The 18,426-nt window shown below is 45.5% G+C and overlaps 1 protein-coding gene and 1 non-coding gene across 2 annotated transcripts in view; one reads left to right on the top strand and one right to left on the bottom strand.

Annotated features, from left to right (window-relative positions):
- The window catches only part of LOC126095623 (uncharacterized), a 402,540-nt gene that overhangs the window by 72,836 nt on the left and 311,278 nt on the right, over nucleotides 1-18,426 (bottom strand). The gene's annotated exons all lie outside the window — the stretch shown is intronic.
- On the top strand, nucleotides 17,883-17,956 carry Trnat-ugu (transfer RNA threonine (anticodon UGU)). Its single transcript has one exon. It is a non-coding gene; the product is annotated as a tRNA-Thr (tRNA).

The raw sequence follows: 18,426 nt of genomic DNA, 5'->3' as shown, positions 1-18,426 counted from the left end.
CGCTTAATTTCCATGTTACAGTTCATTTTAGTTTCTTCCACCTACGCTCAATGGAGCACGTTATCATGATTCTACCTGTGCTGCTAGAACATGTGCCTTTACAAGTACGACACAACATGTGGTTCATGCACGATGGAGCTCCTGCACATTTCAGTCGAAGTGTTCGTACGCTTCTCAGCAACAGATTCGGTGACCGATGGATTGGTAGAGGCGGACCAATTCCATGGCCTCCACGCTCTCCTGACCTCAACCCTCTTGACTTTCATTTACTGTATGGGGGCATTTGAAAGCTCTTGTCTACGTAACCCCAGTACCAAATGCAGAGACTCTTCGTGCTCGTATTGTGGACGGCTGTGATACAATACGCCATTCTCCAGGGCTGCATCAGCGCATCAGGGATTCCATGCGACGGAGGGTGGATGCACGTATCCTCGCTAACGGAGGACATTTTGAACATTTCCTGTAACGAAGTGTTTGAAGTCACGCTGGTACGTTCTGTTGCTGTGTGTTTCCATTCCATGATTAATGTGAAGAGAAGTAATAAAATGAGCTCCAACATGGAAAGTAAGCGTTTCCGGACACATGTCCACATAACATATTTTCTTTCTTTGTGTGTGACGAATGTTTCCTGAAAGTTTAGCCGTACCTTTTTGTAACACTCTGTATACTAGATTCTTTTACTATGTTACGGTAAATAAAAAAAATGGCTCTGAGCACTATGGGACTTAACATCTAAGGTCATCAGTCCCCTAGAACTTAGAACTACTTAAACTTAACTAATCTAAGTACATCACACACATCTATGCCCGAGGCAGGATTCGAACCAGCGACCGTAGCGGTCGCGTGGTTGAAGACTGAAGCGCCTAGAACCGCCCGACCACCAGCGGTAAATAAAACTTTAAAGTATTCTGAAGTATTAACAGCCATCAAAGTTGCTACGTAGTTTTCACTTCAAAAATCGAGTACAGTCGCAGGCTCTGTACTGTTGTGCTCTGATTGTCGTACTGTTAATATGTAGTGCGAAAATGGCCGACGATGCTTCTTGCTTCGTAGTGATCTACGCGTGTGGAACAACATTAAGAAGTTGCGAGAACCAGGTTGTTCTTAACGTTTTTGTCAAGTTCACAGAAAAAAATCAGCTTTGAAGTTAATCGAGGAAATTTATTTGCTTAAGTTAAGCGGTATTTACAAATGAGATGCATAGCTCAAAAAAAAAATAGGTAGCCTCGTAGAAAGGTAGACAAATATAAATTATTACCTACCGCTATTTTATAAAAGACTGTAATTCGAGTTTGTTTAAATTAAGAAAAATCACAAATTAAATTTTTAGGACAAGAAAGAAAAATGAAACACTCTTTATTTGGCCTGTGCGCAGTGTTTTATATCATGTATGTGGTTCCACACGAGCCAGATTGATACGTCGTCAAATATGGAAAACAATAATTTTCACGGCATCGAGCACACCGAACAAATGCTGCTTTATTGCAGTTTCCACCGTACCTCTGCAATACGAACACAATAGAACTTATCTGCAGCGAAGTTAAGGGATTTGTCGCGAAAAATAACAAGACATTTAAGCTGACAGACGTACTGGAACTTTAACGCACGAAATTTTATAACATGTCACTGCCGAAGCTGGCGGGATACATAACGAACCGTCAGAAAAGTTGAGGAGAAAATGTGGTGGTTGGATGGCTTTGTGGATTCTGTTGTTGAACGATTTCTTATCAACACAGCAGATGACTGTTCCAGAACTGCAATGTATTTCTCGGCTTCGGACATGGAAGGAGGTTTGCGGCTACCAGACGACTGAGTATAAGTAAAACCCTTCGTGGCTTCAGTATTTAACTGTGCGATGACATCCTCGCAATACGCTTTGGAGTCACATATAGCTCACGCATAAAAATTACGTTGTGTTCAAGTTACCAATTTTCATCATTTTAATTACAGGACTTCACTTTAATACTATGTTAGCTAAGAACGAGAGCATGTTATGCTTTCCGTCAGGTCCCCTAAGAAGTGTACGGTATTGCTGGAGTTTTTATATTATATTATTCCATTTTGTTTAAAAATTAAATGGCACGACCTTTTTCTCTGCTCATCGCTCACATCACTACAGGTCAGTTGGGCCAGCTAGCTCGGGTGTGCTGTCCACGTTAAATTCGCCGGTATAGCTGTTGTCCTGTATTATCGCTTAGTCGGTGTACGTGTAACAAGCAACGTACAGTAAGTCCGAAAAGTATTCGTCCAGCTGCATATCTTTTAGAAAGCAAAGTCTGTTTAACATGAAAATATATGTACGCAAAATCTAAAGAGCCAGACATGTAAGAAGTACCGCGGTAGTCATTTTTGTTGAAACACAAGGAAAGAAATACATCCAAATCGACAGCAAGGTTAACAAAATAGAAAATGTAATACAAGAGGTAGTTCATAAAGTATTCGTCCTCAATCTGAATATGCCGGAATTCTGCACGCAGTGATTAAACTATAACGCTGACTCCGACACACACTAGAGTAAACAGTGCGCGGCCCCCCTCTATCGCCTGTTGTGGTTCTGAACGGCGACCTGACAGTGCAATTAGCGCCATGGGCCGTAAGGGTAGTGAGGCTACGCTGATGGAAAGGAAACTTATTCTGCGTTTACATAATGAGTGCAAATCATCTTACGAGATTGCTAAAATAGTCGGTAGACCTAGACAGCGGTTCAGTCGATAACAGATCGATTTTGCGCAACAAAATCATAAAGAAACCAACCAGGTACCGGACGCCCTCACACTTTGACTGATGCAAACGTGAGATTTATCATGAGGGAAAAGAAGAAGAAAAATTGGCTGGGGAGTTAGAGTCTAGGGGAAAGAAGGTATGTGCCAACACAATCAGAAATACCTTCAAAACGTATGGGTATCACGGGCGGGTAGCGCGCAAGAAATTTTGGGTCAGTGAACAAAATGGAAAAAAATAAATCTTCATTTTGCGATGGAACATAGATTCAAAAAGGAAGACTTCTGGAATAGAGTAATATTTTCTGATGAGAGGAAATATAACGTATTCGGATCGGATAGCAGGCGAGTGGTGTAGCGTAAGAAGAATGCGGAGATGTTGCCACACAATCTTGTACCAACGGTTAAACACAGCGGTGGCTCCCTGATGGTGTGGGGTTGTATGAGTGCTGCAGGTATTGGAAGATTATTTCGTAGAAGGTACAATGGATGTATATCGACATTTTAAAGGACAATCTGAATCCTAACGTCGAAAAATTTGGTCTGCAAGGAAATTACATATTTCAAGAATATAACGACCTAAAGCATACGGCTCTAAATACAAGGCTGTGGCTCCTGTACAATACCCCGAAACAACTTAACACCCTTCCACCGAACCCAGAAATTAATCCTATTGAACACCTTTGGTAAGTATTGAGAGATAGCATCAGGAACGGCACATTTCTAACAAGAGAGACCTAAAAGAAGCACTCCACGACGAATGGGACAAAATTCTAGCCTCTCTGACGGCAAACTTGGTCAAGTCGATGCCCAGAAAACTACAGGCAGTAATAGCTGCAAAGTGAAACCCACTAAATATTAATTTTTGTAATTGAAATCATATTTTCAGATTGTAAATTTTAAAAAAATGTAAGTGGACGAATACTTTTTGAAGTAGCCCTTGAATAAATTCTCCATTTTGTCAAATTTGTTATCACTATCGATGTATTTATTTCCTTGTCCGTCAATAAAAATGACTTACAAAGGTTCGTTGCATATGACTGGTTGTTCACATTTTATGTTCCCTTCCTTTCACGAGACATATACTTAGTTTTTTTTTTTTAAATTACAACTAGACGAGTACTTTTTGGACTGTAAAACGTATTCTGACGATCGTACTTGACAGCAGTAGAGAGGTTTTGGCTTTCGCTGCATATGAAACAAAGTCCAATGAGATCCTAGCGAACGTGAAAGAATACATGGTGTAACGTTTACATCATGTTTAGTCTTATGACAATCACAGTATGGAGAGTGTGTGTATAAAAAAAGATATATGTAGAGGTCCTTTTTTATACTCGCATCGTGTAACTTTTGTATTGTCATTTCTTACAAACTCATGCCAGTTCACGTTATCAACGCTATTAACATCAACACGTAAGATTTCAAAAAGGAAGTTCTGTTAGCTGGTAACGTATTGCTGACCTGGTCTCATAAACTGAGGAGTTAAAAATGGTTGTCCCAGATGTGCGTGAAAAACAACAGATAAGCTGCGGCAACTCACTGTACCTACAGCTCCTGGGTCACTTCGTTCTAGATATTTTTGCAGGGTACTCGGGAGCTGATTTTTCCGATTCTCGCTGGGTTGACCTCATTCAGTTGGTCTCCAATAAACGTCGCACGTTCGCGCGGCACCGCCAACCGCTCGCGATGTACTCGACACAGCGAAAAGCTGCTATTGAGGTGTCGCAGTCATTACCGCACTGAATAGAGGTGTTTCTCAAGCCGCTTCCATTCGCGTTCAAAGATCTGACGTTCGATTCGGGTCTCGCAAACGCCAAACAACTCTGGCGTAAAGCGCAAATTAATGGCGTATTGTGGCTGCTGTTGGACGGAAGAAAAGGCTTGTCACAGAGATCACTGTTCAATTTGTAGACGGATACAACTCTGCCAATCCTCGGCAGTAATGAGACTCGTGATTTTCAGCCCGAGGACGCTTCTCCAGAAGCGTATCTGCGGCTGCTGGCTTATTTTAAGGCGCGGGAACAATAACGAATGGAACTAGGAAACAAAGCGCCTCGTGGCAGAGAAGTGGTCGCATTCCTAGTGGCATTACCACTGCTGTCTTCCAAATTGAAGCAGCACACGACACGAATTATCTTACAGCATACGTTTAATAGAGGACAAATCCACATTTATACACTGAGGTGACGAAATTCAGGGTCGACAGAAGCGTCCGATCCCACGCGTCGGCTTTGACCCGTGACGTCATGACGGCGCGGAGTTTGGTTTGTGAGTGTGGCGTGTTTGTAGATAACGTCGTGTTGTGGTTTGTTGTGGTTTCTGGTGGTATGTTCAGGATTTTCGTTTGTGTGATGTAATGGGCTCAGTTTGCTTTTGCTCATTATCCAGAATTGTTCGAGTGTCGGCTGTGTTTGTAGTGGAATTCGTTTCAGTGAGTTAACGATTTTGTGTGAAGGTTAATTTAGTGCTGTTCGCTGTACATCGTGTGGTAATTTTAGTAAAATTAATAGATTGTTATTTTTGTTCAGGAATGGATATGACGGATAAAATTAACAGTGCGCAGGTCAAGTGAAGTGTTCGATACCAATGTGTGGCTGTGTATGTTGATATTGGTATCGGGAGATGTTTCTGAGCTATATAGGCCAAGAGAAGTGTTGGATCCTATTTTATGGGATCGGCATCTGCTGTTGAGCTATATAGGTCAAGGGAAGTGTCCGATTCCAGATGATATTGTGTTTAGTGGTATTTGGGGAGTTTTGTGAAGTCGATTTTTTCGTCGTTTTGTGTGGTTTTGTATGGGGGTGGGTGTCTAAATTTGTTTATATTTAGTTTGCCCCCACCCCAAAACACCCCATTATCCGCCCTTGTCCCATTAGTGTCATTAGGCTTTTTGTGGAAAGTGTGTGTGTTTGTTTTTCGATGTATTTTCGTCCTTATAACGTGTACGTACCGACTTTATGTGCGCCATATTGGAATCGTGGTTTATGGTCGTTTCCGCCATATTTGTGACGTCATGGGTCAAAGCAGACGGGTGGGATCGGACGCTTCCGTGTTTCCGAAATTCATGGGATAACGATAATGGTTGGTGACAATAAAATAATTTCATATTTAGAGAAGCCTGTTGCGGATTGAAATTTCGTGAAGACATCTCGCCGCAGTGAAAAGCGCCTTTGATTCTCTTATTATATGCGTAACACAATCTCCCCCCCCCCCCTCCTGGCTCGTTTATTTCACAATAATACAAAACGAGCTGCTCTTCTTTCAATTCCATCTGGTAAGGATAGAATACTTTAACAGATAACGGACAAGCTTTGCGTAGGCAGTGTCTCTGGTAGTCCTGTTGTATCTTCTAAATGTTCTGTCAACGAAATGCAGTGTCTCTCGTTTGCCTTCCCCACAACTTTATCTATGTGGTCGTCCCAGTTTATGTTGTTCGCAATAGTGAACCCTAGCTATTTAGCTGAATAGATAGGGTGACCAGATGCAACTGTTTAAAAAGGAGGACAAACAGCTTCAAAAAGGAAGATAAAGAAAGAAAAAAGAGGACACATCAAACGGGTCAACTGCAGATGAAGATACCACCCGTCAGCTTTGGACAAGTCACGTGACTGCCGGGAATTAACGGTAAAACTAGTAGTTAATTGTTACTGATGGTCAGGTGGTGATTAACTGAGCAATACAAAAAATTAAAAACATTAATTGTGGTGACAGTGTGGCGTCAACTGTTTTGTCATGTTAACAACACGGAATTATTTACAAAGCGAAAAACGTAAGACCATTCACCTCTCTTCATTCGACGCACCGCTACCAACATCTACAATTCAAGCAGCAGCTGACGACATGTAAACTGCACTTTAACCTTCCGAATACAAATAAACTGAGCGACTATGAAACAATGAAATAAAACCATGGTAGTTAATCTGTGGAGTTATTTCATACCTTTATTGGCCACTGAGACGTACGTTCCAGCTCCACATATCTTACATTCCGCTTCAAATTCATTTCTCCCTTTCTTGAAAGCCGGATATTTGCAGGAAAGGACATCAGAAAATGTAAACTTTCGTTTAGGCATAGCCAAGTATTTTAAGTAACTCACTCGGTTAAAAATTACATTTACAAATCACACTACAGGAAGCCAAGCCAATACAAAGCGAAGATACATTTTCAATTGGTGAGAGATCTGGAGAATGTGCTGGCCAGGGCAGCAGTCGAACATTTTATGTATCCAGAAAGGCCCGTACAGGACCTGCAACATGCAGTCGTGCATTATCCTATTGAAATGTAGGGTTTCGCAAAGAGGCGACCGAGACGTGTAACCAATGGCACCCCATACCATCACGCCGAGTAATACGCCAGTATGGCGATGGCGAATACACGCTTCCAATGTGCATTCACCGCGATGTCGCCAAACACGGATGCGACCATCATGATGCTGTAAACAGAATCTGGATTCATCCGAAAAAAAGACGTTGTGCCATTCGTGCGCCCAGGTTTGTCGTTGAGTACACCATCGCAAGCGCTCCTGTCTGTGATGGAGCGTTAAGGATAACCGCAGCCGTGGTCTCCGAGCTGATAGTCCATGCTGCTGGAAATGTCGTCGAACTGTTCGTGCAGATGGTTGTGTCTTGCAAACGTCCCCATCTGTTGAGTCAGGGATCGAGACGTGGCTGCACGATCCGTTACAACCATGCGGATAAGATGCCTGGCATCTCGACTGCTGGTGATACGAGGCCGTTGGGATCCAGCACGCCGTTCCGTATTACCCTCTTGAACCCACCAATTCCATATTCTGCTAACAGTCATTAGATATCGACCAACGCGAGCAGCAATGTACCGTTACGATAAACCGCAATCGCGATAGGCTACAATCCGACCTTCATCAAAGTCGGAAACGTCATGGTACGCATTTCTCCTCCTTACACGAGACATCACAACAACGTTTCACCAGGCAACGCCGGTCAACTGGTGTTTGTGTATGAGAAATCGGTTGGAAACTTTCCTCATGTCAGCACGTTGTAGGTGTCGCCACCGGCGCCAACCTTGTGTGAATGCTCTGAAAAGCTAATCATTTGCATAACACAGCATCTTCTTCCTGTCGGTTACATTTCGCGTCTGTAGCACGCCATCTTCGTTGTGTAGCAATTTTAATGGCCAGTAGTGTAAGTAAGACGTGCACCGCTCTATCTAGCTCCCGCTCATACAGCATTTTGGTAATTCATCGTTTTATAACTTTGTAGTTTTATATAATTTTCTTTAATGTATGTAGCCCTCTGATCAGACTTTGTATTTGACTTGTAGGTCTGAAGATGACCACAGGCGTGGTCGAAACCAGTTACCAGAATAAATAAATTTGTGATCAAGACTGATTTTAACAGTAACTATTAGACTACACGTTAATCCCAATCGATGCAAAAGGAGACATCTAAAAACAGGGACGTGGAGGACGGTCTATAAAATACGCCACAGAGAAACGGAGGTCCTGAATTAAAGATTAAATGTTCTTCACCATATTGCTACGACGGATTGAAAGTAAAACGCGGTCGACAGTCCGCGCGTCGTTCGCTAAAACGGCCGGCAACTCAGATTGCAAACACAAATGAGAACGTAAGTGGTTTAAAAAAAGAGCATTCCGTCAGGAATGAGCATAAAGTGGTGGGGGAGCATCTCTTAAGAAATGGCAATGGTTACAAAAACAGTGCCCGATACGCAGCTTAGCTAAAAGGATCTCCTCACAGCGAGAGGGCCGAGAGGAGGTTGTCCAACCCGCTGGGAGAGGCTTCATAACCCGGAGCTTGTTCCCAAGAAGGGAGAACCAGTGGTGATGTCAAAGTGACACCACCAGCTGACAGACGGCAGCACAGAGATCATCGGATGGAATGTAAGGACTAGCGGGCTGAGGTACGAGGACAGCAGCCTTGGTAGCAGCGTCATCGGTCTGGTATCCTGTCAGACCGACGTGACCAGGAACCCACAGATGGATGTGTGTGATGTACTTAGGTTACTTAGGTTTAAGTAGTTCTAAGTTCTAGGGGACTGATGACCTCCGATATTAAGTCCCATAGTGCTCAGAGCCATTTTTTTGAACCAGGAACCCACACAAACATCACAGTAGCTCCATCAAGAGTTGGCAAGTGACAGCTTTCCTGAACCCGTTGTATAAGGAATGGGCAGCGTACAGCACACATAGGCTTTGAACGCCACTGAGAGAGTCGGAGCATATGACTCAATTGAAAACACTGTGTCGCCGGATGTACTTCGTGGCGTGATACAGGGCGAAGAGCTCTGGTGTAAATGCTGAGCAGTGTTCCGGAAGCCGATACCGAAAAATGGTGGTGCCAATGCCGAAGGCACACTCGACACCACAGTCAGTCCGAGAGCCGTCAGTTTACACAAAGGTACTATTGCGAAGTTCCATGTGAAAGTCGAGAAACTGAAGGCGATAGAGCGAGGCTCAAATAGTCTCCTTAGGAAGCGAATGAAGGCCAAGGTGAACACGGGCCGTCGCACGAAGCCTGGATGGTGAAGGCTTCACATCCACTGGGAAAGTGCCAAGTAGCGTGAAGTTAAGCTGCCAGAAATAGAGCCGAAAGCGAACTCCAGGAGGTAACAGAGAAGAGGGAGGAGCGTCACATTATGGTGGTCAAAGGAGTCATCGAAGAAGGAGGTACAGGATGGGTGGCCACGCATGGTAGACAAACTGCATGCATACCTGCTGAGGAGAAAGTCACGGCGGTAGGACAGCGGTAGTTCGGCAGCTTCTGCATACAGACTCCCAAATGGGCTAGTGTCAAAGGCGCCAGTGGCCAAACGGATGCCATGATGATTGATATTGTTAAGACGACGTAAGAGGAATGGACGTGCAGACGCATAAACGAAACACCCATAGTTTAGTTTCGAACGGACAAGAGACCGGTACAAACGGAGAAGGGTCGTTCGATCTGCTCCCAGGAAGCACCACTGAGGACATGTAGGATACTGAGGCACCGCATACAGCGGGCCATCAGGTAAGACACGTAGGAGGATCAAGGAAGTTTCCTATCGAGCATGAGCCCCAGGAATTTCGTAGTTCCGACGAACGGACCCAAGATGTAAAGACAGTGGAAGAAATAAATTGCGCTGCCAGAAATTCATACAAACGGTTTTGTCTGTGGAAAAACTAAAGCCACTGTCGATGCTCCATGAGTAAAGACGATCGAGATATCGCTGAACACGCCGCTCAATGAGGCAGGTCTGTGGAGAACTGCAATATATGGCAAAATCGTCAACGAAAAAGGAGCCGGAGATGCCCGGCGGGAGACAGACCGTTTAGGCGTTTAGGGTCAATGCCGATAGCAAAGAGAACGACGCTCAGGATAGAATCCTGAGGCACACCGTTTTCTCGGATCAAGGTGACCGACAAGGAAGAACCCACACGTAACTTGAGAAATCGGTCTCTTAAAAATTCCTGAAGCAAACGCGGCACGCGGCCGCGGAAGCCCCACATGTAGAGCGTACGGAGGATAACAGTCTTTCAGCAGGTGTCGTAGAGTCTCTTCAAATCGAAAAACACTGCACATTCCGAGATTTCCGCAGAAAACCATTTATGAAATGGGTGGACTAAGTGACGAGATGGTCAATTGCAGAACGGCGCGCTAGAAATCCACACTGTTAGTGATTAGTAAATTGCGAGACCAACCACAACACCAGCCGAGCATGAATCACCTGGCAAACACAGCTAGTGAGAAAAATGGGATGATAGCTAGAAGGAAGGTGTCTGTTCTTGCCGGGCTTAGGTATGAGTATGGCAGTGGTTTCACGCCAGCGTTTCGGAAACGTGCCCTCTGTCCAGATGCGGTTGTACTTACGAAGGAGAAAATGTTTGCCTGAAGAGAAAGGTGCTGCAACATCTGAACGTGAACATCGTCTGACCCTGGGACGAAGGATCGGGATGAAGTGATCTAGTTACATCATAGTAACGGCGGCATTGTAGCTCTAACTATTCTGAGAAGAAAAGGGTATCACCCGAGCCTCCTCCTCTCATTTCCGAAGGAGGAAGGCAGAGTTACAGTGAGAGGAGCCCAAAATCTCCGCAATATGGCGGCCCAAGGTGTTGGAGATAGCAATAGCGTCCACTACGACATCGTTTGCTACCGTCAGGCCAGAAATTGGGGAATGGACCTTGGTCCCAGAGAGCCGTTGGAGGTTGGCCCACACGACGGAAGAGGAGTGGAACTGAAAAGAACTAGTAAATGAAATCCAGCTAGCTTTTCTTGCTATCCCAAAGAACGCAACGACATTGTGCACGCAACCGTTTATAATGAATGCAGTTTTACATCGAAGAATGACGGTTAAATATGCGGAAAGCAGTATCCGCACGCGAATGGCCTCACGGCACGCATCAGTCCTCCAAGGGACCAGGACATGGCGCGGTAAAGAAGTAGTGCGAGGAATGGAACATTCTGCGGCGGTAACGATACCGTTTGTAAGGTTTTCCATCCGGTCATCACAAATGGGCAAATGTTGTTCGTGGAAGGTTGCCAGGGAGAAGTAAAGCCTCCAGTCAGCCTTAGAAACCTGCCACTTGGGTGCGCACGTAGGTGGGGTAGGTGTCAGCAATCGGATGGTACACGTGAAATGGTCGCTCGAGTACGTGTTAGAGAGAACGGACCACTCGAGATGACGGGCAAGCTGAGCAGTGCAGGAGGAGAGGTCCAAATTGGAATAGGTATGAGTAGAGTCTGAAAGAGTGCTCCCATGTTAAGGCAGATGACGTTAAGGTGACTGAGGTCATCCAAGAGGGCACCTCTCTAACAGGCTCTGGGCAAGACCCAAAGGGGATGGTGTACATTGATGTCACCGAGCATGAGAAAGGAGTGAGGGAGTTGCCCAACAAGCTGGAGGAAGTCTGTCCTAGTGACACTGAATGACGGACGGATGTAAACAGTACAGAGGTAAAAGGTCAAGTGAGGAAAGAAACCAACAGTTTGGAACCAGGTAGTGTGGGAGATGGGTTGACTATGAACATCATCCTATATGAGCAGTACGACTCCCCCAGGAGGAGAAATGACGTCCTCGGGTGGAAGGTCGAAGTGGACTGGCAAGAAATGCGAGAGCTTGAGCTGTCCTGTCATGAGTACGCTTTTTTTTCCTGTAGGCGGAGAACAAGTGGACGCTCAGATTCTAAGAGCACTTGTAAGTCCTCTTTGTTGGGACTAGGGCTCTAACATCCCATTGCAGTAGAGTCATGACAAAGAAAAAATGAAGGGGTGTCACCTCAACCGAGTGCCAGCCTTTGAAGACTTGCTGTAACAGGGCGCAGAAGCAGAAGGAACCTGCTCCATGAGGGCTACAAAGGCGTCGGAATTCTCCTTCTGTCAGTCTGAAGAGACCGGGGCAGAAAAATGCTTTGTGGTGTGCTCCGGCGACACGAAGGTCGGCCGGACGAGTGTATCACGTAGTGACACCGTCGAAGAGGATCTCCGAGTCGGCGAAGGAGATGGCCATTTCCCTTTGTTTGACTTCTTGGAGCCTTTCCTGTTGGCAGAGGAAGACTCAGATGGAGGGAGGTAGGAAGTGTTTGCAGGAGCACTCCTTCTGTCCTCTCCGGTCAGCCGGGTGTGTAGCACGTGATTTCGCCCCAGGAGGCGAATGTTTTGTGGCTTGTTGCACAGCTGGAGGAGAAGGGGACGCTACCACGACACGGGGCGATTTCCCAACCGCGGTGCTAAATTTGAGGTCACATGTATGTGTGGCCATGGCCTTCGTGGAGCGAGATGTAGCAAGAACAGTGCTGTAGATGCCAGATAGTAGAACGCAGGGTTTCCGGCTAGCCAACAACTTGCGAGTGACCAGGCAACGCAGTTTCTCTTTCATCGAGATCTCCTGGACAGCCCGCTCATCGAGATACAAGGGACAATCGCGAGAGGAGTCGGCAGTTGATACAGGGGGGAGAAGGAGGCGGGAAAATCGCCCTCGTCAGCACCCCTACCACAGGTTACACTCTCGAGTGTGGTTGTAACGATGACACTGGTATCAGCACGTCGGATTCGGACTGTGATAACTTCATAGCCTGCTCTGATCTTTGACGGTAGAACCACTCTATCAAACGTGAGAAAAAGACTGTAGAGTGTGTGTGGGCGCTAAGGAAGGATCTACTTTTTTCATCACCCAATGGACTGCAATGACACCCTGATCAAAGAGGTAGGTTTAGATTTCTGCCTCAGTCAGACCATCGAGCAGCCTAGTGCAAGGAACACCATGGGAATAATTCAGCGTTCGATGGACCTCGACACAAACAGGACAGCCGTGGATGAGCGAAGGGGTAAGCAGTTGTGCTTGAGAATCAGAAGTAGTCTTCAAAAGCAAAGTGCCATTTCGTTACCGAGAGCAGGATTTCACGAGGTCTGCAACTGCATCAACACCTTTCTGATTTACCGTAGCTGACCATCCTGAGTACGTGAAATCACGAAGAACCGTGGTGCAGCTGGGAGGGTCTTCGTAACGTTAGCCTCATTCCGTTTATGTTTAGTAGACATAGACTGCCAAGCGGCCTTACGCAGTGGTAATATCGATTCCCGTCAGATCATCGAAGTTACGCGCTGTCGGGCTGGGCTATCAATGGGTTGGGTGACCATCCCGTCTACCGTGTGTTGTTGGCCAGCGGGGTGCACTCAGCCCTTGTGAGGCAAACTGAGGAGCTACTTGACTGAGAAGTAGCGGCTCTGCTCTCGTAAACCGACATAAGGCCGTGAGAGCGGTGTGCTGACCACATGCCTCTCCATATCTGCATCCAGTGCCGCATGTGTTTGAGGATGACATGGCGGCCGGTCGGTATCGTTGGGCCTTCATGGCCTGTTCGGGCGGAGTTAAGTTTAGACATAGGCTGAGAAGATGTTTGGCTCATTGCGAGAAAATCTCCCATGATTGCCAGCGTCTCCAATGGCGCGCTCCTTCCAACTGGGGCCCCATCAGAAGGGGGCGCACCTGCCTATGGTGATTGTTCACACATCAGGTCACACCTTCCGAACACCTGGAAGAGGGACCAATCCCTCTGCCAGGAGTTCTGAGGGTACGCACGGACCCCCTTTACCAGGGGGAACGCGCGAACCCCACCTGTCAACCCGTGGCTGGGAATTAAGCGTTACCCAGTCACCTGCTACGCGTCAGGCGCGTGGGCTGGCCTTCAGGAGCTAGAAGCTTTTTCTCTTTTTCTTCTTCTTTTGCACGCAATAAATGCGGCGTTCAGGTAGCTGTTCGGCGTACATGACACGTAACTGTAAATTAAACAGTTAGTTAAACCATAGATTTTTCTTCTTCCGTATCCGGATGCACCAATTATAGGTTGCTTTGTCATTGACTTTCAAAATATCGTCTTCAGTGCATGTTATAGACATATCTGAGCAAATCAATAGGTGGTTCAAGTCCTGTATTGCTCCACATTCACACCTATCGCTATCACTGTAGCCCCATTTAAATAGGTTTGATTTGCATCCAGTTACTCCAGTGCGCAGCCGGTTTAATGACCTCCAAGTTGTAAAAGGTAGTTGAAATCCTGCAGATCCCTCCTCAAGTAGTTCCATTGTGGGGTATGGCACCATTTCTTCCCAAAGAGATAGCCGCCTTGGCGACGGGCTTGGTGGCGAGCTCTTCAGTAGTTTCAATGAAACTCCTGCGGGATTTCAGCCGGACACGTTGTTTTCGGTGCATATGCATCGGGTGTCGAGGATCATTCTTTTGTTTTAATCTTTCGATCTCGGCGGCTACTTGTCTGCGGATAGTGGGTGGTGCTATGCCTATGATGGAATAAATTTTGTCTTTGGGAGTTGGTTTGAGGCATCCTGTGGCAATACGTACCATTTCGTTTACGGCGACGTCAACTTGCTTACTGGGAGCAGAGTTCCTCCAAACTGGCGCCGCGTATTCCGCTACTGAGATACTCAGCGCCAGACCCGTGGTGAACAAAACGTGTGGTTGAGCTCCCCACGAGGAACCTGTCAGCTTCCGCAGTATGTTGTTCCTGGCACAGATGAATAGCATGGAGTAATTCCACTGCTTACTTTGTTTACACTATTCTTCTTCCGGTGCCGACACCACCCCGAAATGATACGTAAGGGATGCCTAGTCGCAGAGACTGTTGTATGAACCATGTCTGACAACAGTATCACACAAGGTTAAGAATCGACAAGCACAACCAGTAACAAATTTGCTACGAAGTTCAACAGGAAGACTGTCTACGCTGCTGAATACTGACTGTTCTCGATAGAAGTACAGGAGTTATATGAATTCGTGGTGTCTTGTTCTTTCGCACATGACCACCATTCACGCATTCACACGACTGATTCGCCTAGATGGGCAATGAATCGACCTCCTTCAGTGCGAATGCACCAGTATGTCCGACCTCCTGCGGGAATCGGAGAGTAGCGAGCATGTGGCACTTTTTTCCAATGATAATAGTACTGAATACTAAAAAAATAATGATCTTTCGGAATTTTAAATTAATTTTTTCCCATTTTACGAAGGTGGTGCTTCTGAGTACGTCTGACCCTCCAATGGATAGTCAACAAACAGTTCTCAGTACAGTATTTTTCGTAAGTAACGAAATGGCAAGTCACATCAAATACCCATCTTGCTGACATTTGGCGCCATCTATGAACTATTCAGTAAATAAGAGAAACCACATTCCTTTCACGATGATTAAACAAAGAGAAAAATATTACAAAAGATAAAAATATTTAAATCAATTCAATTCTATGTCGCACCAGACAGCATGTGCCTCTATGTGTTTTAAATATATTTTTTTAAGAAAGGTTTTATCAATCTGGCGTTACATATGTGTTTTAAAGAACAACAAAACAGTTGGCTCAAAAGGAGTGAATCTGGAGGTTTTTTTTTACATCTTCTATGTTTACCGTTAAATGTGGCAATAAGTCAGACAGCAACGTAGATAATTTTACATGTATTTGAGTTTTTGTTATCCCCATGCAAATTTGAAGCTTTTTACTAGAGACCACAGCAGCTTTTCTTTGATTTTTCTATATAGTTTTCTAGTTCATATAGAGGGTGCCATACAGCCAACTGACGTGTTCTCAGCTAAGCCTACCTTCATTATATAGTAATTTTGAACGCACTCTGACAGAAGCCCGAACAACAGGGGACTGACGTACTGGGACATGTATTGATACTACGAAATAGTGGTATGTAATCTAATATAAAATCCGTAAATATTATGCCACGAGTTGTAACTTTGTAGACTATCGCCGACTATGCACTGCTTGTACTTTCAGCAGATTGACTAATAAAACCTGAATGAAAAGGAGGACTGACTGCTGTGCTCTATTACTTGAAAGTCATATCACAGTTGTTTAGTGCATCCACATAACTAACGGAAGGTAACTTGATGAGTGAAAGTGGAGATGAAGTGTTAGCTGAAGACAGTGATCTGGATTTTCGAATGAAAAAATCATTTTTGTCTTCCATTATTTCAGAGAGTGAGAGCAGAGAAGAATTAGCAAAAAATGTAAAACTGTTGTTCCAGTTGAAAAACATGTAACAGGAGCAAAGCATCCATCAATACATGCCACTTCAAGGCACTGTGTACACTGTAGTACAAAGAAAGAACATCACGGAAGCAGATGGAAGTGTGCTCTCTATCAAGTAGCCCTATGCCCAACTGCATTTCACCTTACCACCAAAAAAATGGCATTCCATGTACAGTGGCTCCATTTGAAACCACCCTGTATGCAATCAATTAATGTATGTAGCGCTTTTCACATTGTTCTTTCTCAACGTATGTCTAAAAATCTAATGACAACAACAAAATTTTAAAAAATTAATTTTTAAGATTTGGAGTCTGAAAGGTTTAGACGCACCATTAGCCCAGGTTGTGGGAAATGTGTTGTTAAAAAAACAAGGATCGAAGATATACTTATACGGATAAAGAACAGACACCATTGATGACCTGCAGCTGTCTAGAACGAAATTAGAAATATTTATATTAACACCTTCAGCTGCTAACGGGCGTTGATACGTATCGACGGGGACATGTGAAAATGTGTGCCCCGACCCGGACTCGAACCCGGGAGTTTCTGTTTACATGGCAGACGCTCTATCCATCTATTTTTTTTTTATTATTAATCTCATTTTGTTCGTTGTATCTGCTCGGGGCGGACGTCGCAAGATACCTGTTTCAGTTCGTCGTTGATCCATTAACTCAGTTTTTTTTTTATTACAGAGGGTAGCTAACCCTCTGACCGAACACGCTGAGTTACCGTACCGGCGTCCATCTGAGCCACCGAGGACGCAGAGGATAGTGCGACTGGAGGGACTATCTCGCGCACGCCTCCCGCGAGACCCACATTCTCACCTTGTATGTCCACATACTACATTCGTAGTGTCCCACCCCAACACACTCATTACTCGTGGAAGACATTCTTATTAAGTCCCGTACGAGTTCGGGGAATATGTGTGCATCCGCAATACCGGCCATGACCGTCCTCTTCTGTTCTGTCTTATTTGGTATGTCTTTAGGGTATTCATATAAAAGCTTAAGAGGTATTACTCTTCAGCACGCTCTCGTATTAGCATTTCTGCGGAACCGCACGACGTAGGCAGGTGTAAGGTTATCCACATTTTTATATGTAAAGAGAACACAGCGGAAGCCCATTCAGAAAACGCATTTAAACGTTGTTCGTTTGTGAGGAGATCGTGCCATACTTCGTTTAAGCAGCAGGAACATCTACTGACACGTGTCGCACGGAGGCTTTCGGACAGTCGTTCTTCCCGCGAACCATACGCGACTGGAAAACCATACGCGACTGGAACAGGAAAGGGAGGTAATGACAGTGGCACATAAAGTGCCCTCCGCGACACACCGTTGGGTGGCTTGCGGAGTATAAATGTAGATGTAGATTGGATATGGTGTGTGTTCTTTTGGACATGTCCGAAAGAACAGACACCATATCCATATAAGTGCATAGTTCTGGCAACACCGGCCATGACCTTCTTCTGTGCGGATGCACACATATTCCCCGAACTCGTACGGGACTCGGTAAGAATGTCTTCCACGTGTAATGAGTGTTTTGGGGTGGGACACTACGAATGTAGTGTGTGGACACACAAGGTGAGAATGTGGGTCTCACGGGAGGCGTGCGCGAGTTAGTCAATCCAGTCGCACTATCCTCTGTGTCCTCGGTGGCTCAGATGGATAGAGCGTCTGCCATGTAAGCAGGAGATCCCGGGTTCGAGTCCCGGTCGGGGCACACATTTTCACCTGCCCCGTTGATATGTATCAAAGCCCGTTAGCAGCTGAAGGTATTAATATAATTCTACTTAGGATCGAAACAGGCGGTACTTAGTAGCACCAACAGGCAACAAAAGATAAAAGTCGCCTCTAACTCATATACCGTGATCTGGGTATCTCCGCGCTACTGATCGTAGACTTGCTCATTATCACGTCTCCGGCTGTTGTGGTAACAAAGCAAAATGCTGATTTCACTAGAAGTAATTGATTCACTCGGTGGTGGGCAGCCAGAAGGTGCACTGGGAAGGGTAAACGGAGTTTGCCTAGCCGTACACAGCTCCCTTTGTGACGGTATAAGAGCCGCGAAATATGACGAGAATAGTAGACGGAATGAGAGGGCGGGGTTGGCTGTTGGCCGTTGTTGTGTGCGCCAGACAAAGCCCGCGCTGGAGGGAGGGTCTGGGCTCGCAGACTGCGGCGCGCCTGGGA

This window comes from Schistocerca cancellata, chromosome 8, assembly GCF_023864275.1.
Source record: "Schistocerca cancellata isolate TAMUIC-IGC-003103 chromosome 8, iqSchCanc2.1, whole genome shotgun sequence".
Taxonomy (NCBI): Eukaryota; Metazoa; Arthropoda; class Insecta; order Orthoptera; family Acrididae; genus Schistocerca; species Schistocerca cancellata.
Note: the sequence above shows the minus strand (reverse complement) of the source record. Positions and strands in the feature narration are given on the sequence as shown.